The 7,839-nt window shown below is 35.2% G+C and overlaps 1 pseudogene; it reads left to right on the plus strand.

Moving 5' to 3' along the window:
* Nucleotides 1–2,994: 2,994 nt before the first annotated feature.
* Nucleotides 2,995–4,220, plus strand: LOC149491594 (exopolygalacturonase pseudogene; annotated as a pseudogene).
* The last annotated feature ends 3,619 nt before the right edge of the window (nucleotides 4,221–7,839 follow it).

Here is a 7,839-nt window from a genome sequence, read left to right on the forward strand (position 1 = left end):
TCCATCTAAAGCAGTTGCTAAAACACCTTATGAACTTTGGACTGGACGTAAGCCTAGTCTAAAGCATCTTCATGTTTGGGGATGTCCAGCTGAAGCAAGGCCTTACAAGCCGAATGAAACAAAACTGGACTGCAAAACTATCAGCAGCTACTTTGTTGGATATTCTGAGCGGTCTAGGGGTTACAAATTTTATAATCCTACTTCCAGAACATTTTTTGAAACGAGAATTGCAACATTTTTTGAGGATGTTGATTTTGGAGGGAGAAATAAAGAAAGAAACATTGTCTTTCAAGAGGAACCAAGGATGATTCGGTTCTCATTCCTTTTGTTGTTTCTGATAGCGTACAAACTCCAGTTGCTCCTGTCGCTATTCAAGATCCAATTCAAGACAATGCTATTCTTCCTCAAGAACAAATTCAACAACCTCAAGAATTAGAGCCTGTTCAAATGCCTTTGAGGAGATCTACTAGGGAGAGAAGAAGTGCTATTCCAGATGATTATATAGTGTTTCTTCAGGAACATGAGGATACTATAGACATGATAGATGATGATCCAGTTAGTTTCTATCATGCCATGCAGAGTTCTGACTCTCATAAGTGGATTGAGGCAATGAACGAAGAGCATAAGTCTATGCAAGACAATCAAGTTTGGGATCTTGTTCAATTACCTGAAGGAAAGAAACCCATTGGTTGCAAATGGATATTTAAAACCAAAAGGGATTCTCAAGGTAATGTGGAAAGATATAAAGCACATCTTGTAGCAAAAGGCTTTACTCAAAAGGAAGGGATTGACTATAAAGAAACCTTCTCTCCAGTTTCTTCGAAGGATTCTTTTAGGACAATCATGGCCTTAGTTGCAAATCTTGATCTTGAGCTTCATCAAATGGATGTTAAGACTGCGTTTCTCCATGGCGACATTGATGAAACAATATATATGGTGCAACCAGAAAATTTTGTAATTGGAGATCCAAAACATCTGGTATGCAAATTAAAGAAATCCATTTATGGACTCAAGCAAGCTTCTCGTCAATGGTACTTTAAGTTCAACCAAGTAATTGTCTCGTTTGGTTTTGAGGCAAATGCCGTTGAAAATTGTGTGTACCATAAGTTCAGTGGGAGTAGGTTTATCTTTTTGGTCTTATATGTGGATGACATACTTCTTGCTACTAATTGTAAAGTCTTACTGCATGAAACCAAAGTTTTTCTTTCAAAGCACTTTGAGATGAAAGATTTAAGTGAAGCTTCTTTTGTTTTAGGGATTCAGATACATCGAGACCGTTCTCGAGGTATTCTTGGATTATCACAAAAGAGCTATATTGATAAAGTGCTCAAGAGATTTAGTATGTAGAATTCTAGACCATTGGATACCCCTATTGCAAAAGGTGATAAATTTAGTAATCAACAATGTCCAAAGAGTGAACTTGAAATTCAGGAAATGCAAAAGGTTCCTTATGCGTCAGCTGTAGGAAGTCTTATGTATGTTCAAGTTTGTACTCGTCCAGACATTTCTTTTATAGTTGGCATGTTAGGTAGATATCTCAGCAATCCAGGAATGGATCATTGGAAAGCAGCCAAAAGAGTCATGAGATATCTTCAGAGGACTAAGGGACATATGCTCACATATAGGAGATCAGATCAGCTTGAGATCATTGGGTATACTGATTCTGATTTCGCTGGATGCCAAGACAGTAGAAAATCCACATCTGGCTACGTTTTCTATTGGCTGGCGGTGCTATTTCTTGGAAGAGTGTGAAACAAACTCTAGTAGCAACCTCTACCATGGAAGCTGAATTTGTAGCATCTTATAAGGCATCCAATCAAGCTATTTGGCTGAGAAACCTTGTCAATGGGCTGCGTGTAGTAGGTGGAATAGAAAGACCACTGAAGTTGTATTGTGACAGCAGGTCAGCCGTTTTATTCTCCAACAACAACAGGAGCTCTTCTCGATCAAAACACATTGAGATTAAGTTCTTGGCTGTGAAGGAGAGGGTACAGAGTGGACAGATATCCTTAGAGCATATTGGAACAAACTCTATGATTGCGGATCCGCTTACAAAGGCAGTGATACCGAAAGTTTTCCATGAGCACACCGCTCATATGGGTATCGTTTTGTTTGAGACTGTCTAGTTTTAGTGGGAGTTTGCTCTTTATGTATACATTATGTTTTGAATGCTCTATTTTGTTTTGGATATGTTTTATTATGAAATTTTGTTGAGTACTCATTTTGGTTGATGGTTACACTCTGTATTATTATTATTGTTTTGCTTGATCTCACTTTTGTTGGTGACCAGTTGGAAACAGACATGATGATCACATTGCATGTAGTTTTCATGCTACACTTCTATAATGAATCTATGTCATTTAGGGATATTGGTAATGTAGTTGATGATGGACTTAGTCATGAGATCTATGGCGAATGTTTCTTCAGCTCTTTATCAATATAACTAATGGACGAGATTGTTTTTGGATACCTTGTATGACTGCGTTTGTTGAGCTCATTTTGGTGTATGTATTTTATTTAACATATGTTCGCCCAAGTGGGAGATTGTTGGATTTAATTTTCTATTGTGGGCTTAATATGTAAAATTAAATATGTACAGCAGTCCAATTGTAAAGTCAATTTCAAATGTGGTCTTGATTGTGAATAATTGACTATTGAGGTATCAACTAATTATAGATATTAAGTGTAGAGACCATTATATAATTCCTATTTCGTTAAAGGACCGAAATAGGAATTGTACTAACCCTACAGGTATATAAAGGTCGTGGTCCCCAGAGGAGTTGAATACGATTCAGTTTTACGTTCCTTTCGTATTGCTTCCGCTAAATCGATTCTTCAATTCTCTGGAAGGCTGCAAACCTAATTCTATACATCAAGATCGACGAACAACGATGTCAGGTACGCAACCTTTTCTTATTCAATCTATTTTGTTGAATCTAGTGGTTTGCACGATCTAGGTTATTATTGTGGAATTATTTGAGATTAATTCTTAACATGAATCACTTAATAAATGTCCTAGTGATTCATCTAATGCTATTGTTTGCTTCTCTTATTGTAGCATACGACATTGATGTGACAAAATATGGTACCAAGTGTGATGAAAAATCAGATATTTCTCAAGTATGAGCACATATATATCCTTATTCATTTCATTAATAAATATTTTGAAACTAACTTTTGTATACGTTTTTTATTTTTTCTTAGCCACTGAGGAAAGCTTGGGCTGATGCTTGTTCAATACCAGGTGCAACCAAAGTAATTATCCGAAAGGGTACACATTCTTTACTTAAAGTAGATCTAGTAGGTCCTTGTAAAGGTTCAATGACATTGCAAATTGAAGGAACCATAAAGGCCCCAACAAACCCCCGTGCTCATTCTGGGGATTCTTGGGTTAGATTTAGATAAATTGATTATCTCACACTAAATGGTGGTGGAACTTTTGACGGACAAGGAAAAATGGCATGGGGATGAATAATTGTCATAAAGATTCAAACTGCAAGATGTTGCCTGTGGTAAGCGTTTTCATTTCCTTATTAATAGATAATTGTGAAATTAGTACTGACAAACTTTTTTATTTTCTTTTTCGTATTCCTATTACTTTAAAAATTTATCAGAATATAAGGTTTGATTTCATTACCAATAGCAAAGTCCAACATATAACCTCCCTCGACTGTAAACATTTTCACATTAACATTTTGGGATGCAAAAACTTAACTTTTGAACAAGTTACAATATCAGCTCTAGAAGATAGTGCCAACACAGATGGAATTCATATTGGGCGCTCTCAAGGGATAAATATTATTAATACAAGAATTGGCACTGGTGATGATTGTATCTCCATTGGGGATGGATCTGAAGAAGTAAGAATCACAGGTGTAGCATGTGGACCAGGTCCAGGTGTAGCATGTGGACCATGTCATGGTATCAGTATAGGAAGCTTAGGAAAGTATAAAAATGAAGAACCCGTGAATTATTCTCGTTTTCCTTATCTTGTGAGCACAAAAGTTAAAATCAGCAATGTCGGTTTCAAAAATATAAAGGGAACTTCTACAACTCCAGTTGCTGTTGAACTTTATTGCAGTAGTGGCATCCCATGTGAAAATGTTGAACTCTGTAATATTGACCTAACATATAGTGGCAAGGAAGGTCCTGCAAAATTAGTATTGACAAATGTTAAGCCAAAGATTACAGGAATTCTCAATCCAAAGGTAGGTAATTAATGTAAAAGTTGCATTAAAGACCCTAGTACATTATCTTATAGGATGATTGTATATGGATGACGAGGATGTCTCAAGCTAATTTATAACATATACGTATAACATGATTTTTTTTATATATTTGATTAAATATATTTGTTTCCATAACATGAGAATAATATCAACTCTTTAATATTTTAAGAAACACCTTCTCGCTAAAGTATTATCCTAAATTTCATTCAGTCTCATAATTTGTACAATCACACCCCTAAGATTGAGTCATAATTTATGTCATGCTTTATTTCTAAAATGTTTGTGTTAAAACCTATAATATGTCTACAATGATTTTTCCACTACATATATTATATGCTTATAATAAGGATATTCTCCATCTGAGTGTAAATGAAGTAGTCCTATAATAATGTCTTTTTTATCATATTATTTGCTTATAATTATTTCTCCACTAACATCCTCTCCCACCCCCCATAAAGTTAGTATTGGTAATTATAACAACGACTATTTGAAAACCAAGTCAATATGTATTTTATTCATAGTTTTGGCAAACAAGTCAACAATTTGGTCCTAAGATGAAACCGTAACTAATTAAATGGTGCCCTCTTACAAAACATATTTAATATATTTAAGTGTTTTGTTCTCTTATGAAAGACAAGATTAGAAGCTATTTGAATTTTGAGAATAAATCATCATATTTGTATTGGAGGATATCATTATTATAGGTACGAATTATGTCTATGGAAAATACCGTTCTTATAAGCATATAATATGTGTAATGTAGAAATTAATGGTAGACAAATATATGTTTTAATGGATACCTTTTAGGAATAACACATGACATAAATTATGGCAAGACATTAGGCATGTGTTTGTACTTGTACATTCTACAACTTTTTGCCTTTATTTATGAACTCGATTGTAATTAGTTCGAGCGTAGATCTTACCAATTCCACATTGTTGATGTTTCCTAAAAAGAGCACAACCTTAAGACGATTGCTTTAGTGACTAAGTTTAAAAGCTAAGAGATAACTGTGAACACGTCTTTTTCGCACTATCATGTTCAAAATGATAGTGAATCGGTCGAAAATTAAAGTTAACTTAGTAGACAGAGGTGGCTTTTCTTCACTCTTTTGATCATTAAAGTAAAGAAAAATGGAATTATGGCACAATATTTATACCATTTGAAACTAGACATCTAGAGTTCCAACTGTTATGGGCCAAAATCTGAGTTAAATTATTCCTCAAACTACTCAAATCAAAAGACCGAACTAAACCAGTCGAACTAGAGACCAAGTTGGATGCTCGGCTAGCAGCGACAATGGATTCGTGCCAGACGACCGCCAGTGACAACCGGTTGACCACCTGTTTAAGGCGATCAGGCCTCAATCGCACTCTAAACCCATATTAGACATAAGAATTGGACCATTCATCCTCCTAGTCTAGTTCATCGATTAAAGCTACTTTTTAAGTTGGATCAGTGATCAAAGCCTCTTTTACATCAAATCGATGACTAAAGCCATCCTTTTCTCAAAACTTGGCGAGTGAATCGAAAATGGCATGATGGCTTTCCAATTGATGACTAAAGCCAAAAATTGACAAAAACACACTTTTTCACATTCAAGCAAGCCCCATTTCACAATGGAAAGAACTGCTTGGTTATGTTTCCTATTCAATAAGACAAACACGCAGACACGACTACTAGACTCGGTTACAAACCAAAGTCCACAAAACCCTTTCGCCCCCTTTTCCCCTATTTTCTTTCTTCTTGATTTTCTTTGTGTGCCCTACAGTAAACAAATTAGAGACGTGTGATTGTCCTAGATACCCATAAGGGGCTAGAGTCAATACTCCCTTCTTAGATTTCCTTATGCTCTTCTGTGTGTTATATTTGTGCTTCATCTATTGCTTTTTATGATTGTTTTCTTTGCTTCAGTTTAGAGAAATGTGTGGTCACCCTACAATCCCCTTATGGGGCTAGAGGTGACTTTCCCATCATTAATCCATTTAATCTTTGCTTTTTTTACAGATTTCTTCACTTGCTATATTTGCCTTAGTGAGAGGTGCGTGGCCATCCTAGTATCCTCAAAATGAGACTAGAAATGACACTCCCTTTCATTGATTTATTCTTTTACTCCCTTCCTTATCGCTTTCTTTAAATTGATTTCTTTATTGCTTCCCTATAATTGCCATGCTTTTGTTAATCTTAAAAACATTTTCCATTTCACAAAGACATTAAACTTTAGACTAATTGATTGATAGTTTTAAAACTGAAAACCTAGTCCCTGAATCCTTCTGGATTTTGGTGATCAGTGCATATTATCCATTTTGGACCAATTTCTAGAGTCAAATTAGGATTTTCCTTAGATTTTCCCCTTAAAATAAAAAAAAAATGGCGACTCGCTTTTAAAGAAAGCAATCAGATTAAATAGGTATCACTTCAGTTTGGTCGATATGATGAGAATCGGTTAACATAAATGGCAGGTCGGGCTAAGGCAGATAGGGGTGAAGAAGAACGGGCTAAAGCGCACTGAATTGTTGTACTATGAGCTGGCTCTTCCATGGGCCTCATATCTCGGGTGACAATATTAGCCAATTCGTCTAGTATAGCTCTCCTCTAATTGTTAAGAGTCTAAGTAAGGGCTTCCTAAAGGTTTCCTCTTGATTCTTAACGGCAGCACCAAATTGCTCGTGTAGAGCATTTAGCGGGTCGTTTTCAGTTTCTCCCAATACAGCTCTGTTCGAAACAGGGTAGAGACACAAGGGTCAAACTTATAGTATAAGCATGAGTACCCACAAAACTAGGGTTTAAAGTAAGGACATCCCTAAGGAACTAGGGCTTATGTATAGGAAGGGCACACTCATAATAGGAGGGTTCCTTAAATTCATGGTATATAGGGTGCATGCATGGAAAATAGTATGCATGAAGGATGCATGTGAAAATTCATTTTCATTACATTCATATAGGTTTAGATTGTTAAGGTACATATAACCTAAAGACCATGGGTCTAATGTCATTATATGAATAGACCAAATGTAATGTCCGTGGAATCAATGCAACGAAAAGGTAATTTTTAGCAAGAGTAAGTCTTCTAGTTATGTTATCATAAATTGGTTCTTATAAATGATCGCTATTTTATTCTCTTTTTCCTTATCTTGTTAGGCTCCATCAAAAGTTAAATCAGCAATGTCGGTTTCAAAAATATAAAGGGAACTTCTGCAACTCCAGTTGCTATTGAACTTTGTTGCAGTAGTGGCATCCCATGTGAAAATGTTGAACTCTGTAATATTGACCTAACATATAGTGGCAAGGAAGGTCCTGCAAAATTAGTATTGACAAATGTTAAGCCAAAGATCACAGGAATTCTCAATCCAAAGGTAGGTAATTAATGTAAAAGTTGCATTGAAGACCCTAGTACATTATCTTATAGGATGATTGTATGTGGATGACAAGGATGTCTCAAGCTAATTTGTAACATATATGTATAACATGATTTTTTTATATAATTGATTAAATATATTTGTTTCCATGACATAAGATATGGATAATAATGCAGATATATTAATAGTTAAAGAAAACTATCAAAAGATTTTATGTATAACTAATTATTAAGAGAAATATAATATCAAC

The sequence above is a fragment of the Jatropha curcas genome, unplaced genomic scaffold (assembly GCF_041381405.1).
Source record: "Jatropha curcas cultivar XTBG-Jc1 unplaced genomic scaffold, XTBG_Jcur_1.0 HiC_scaffold_1141_pilon, whole genome shotgun sequence".
Taxonomy (NCBI): Eukaryota; Viridiplantae; Streptophyta; class Magnoliopsida; order Malpighiales; family Euphorbiaceae; genus Jatropha; species Jatropha curcas.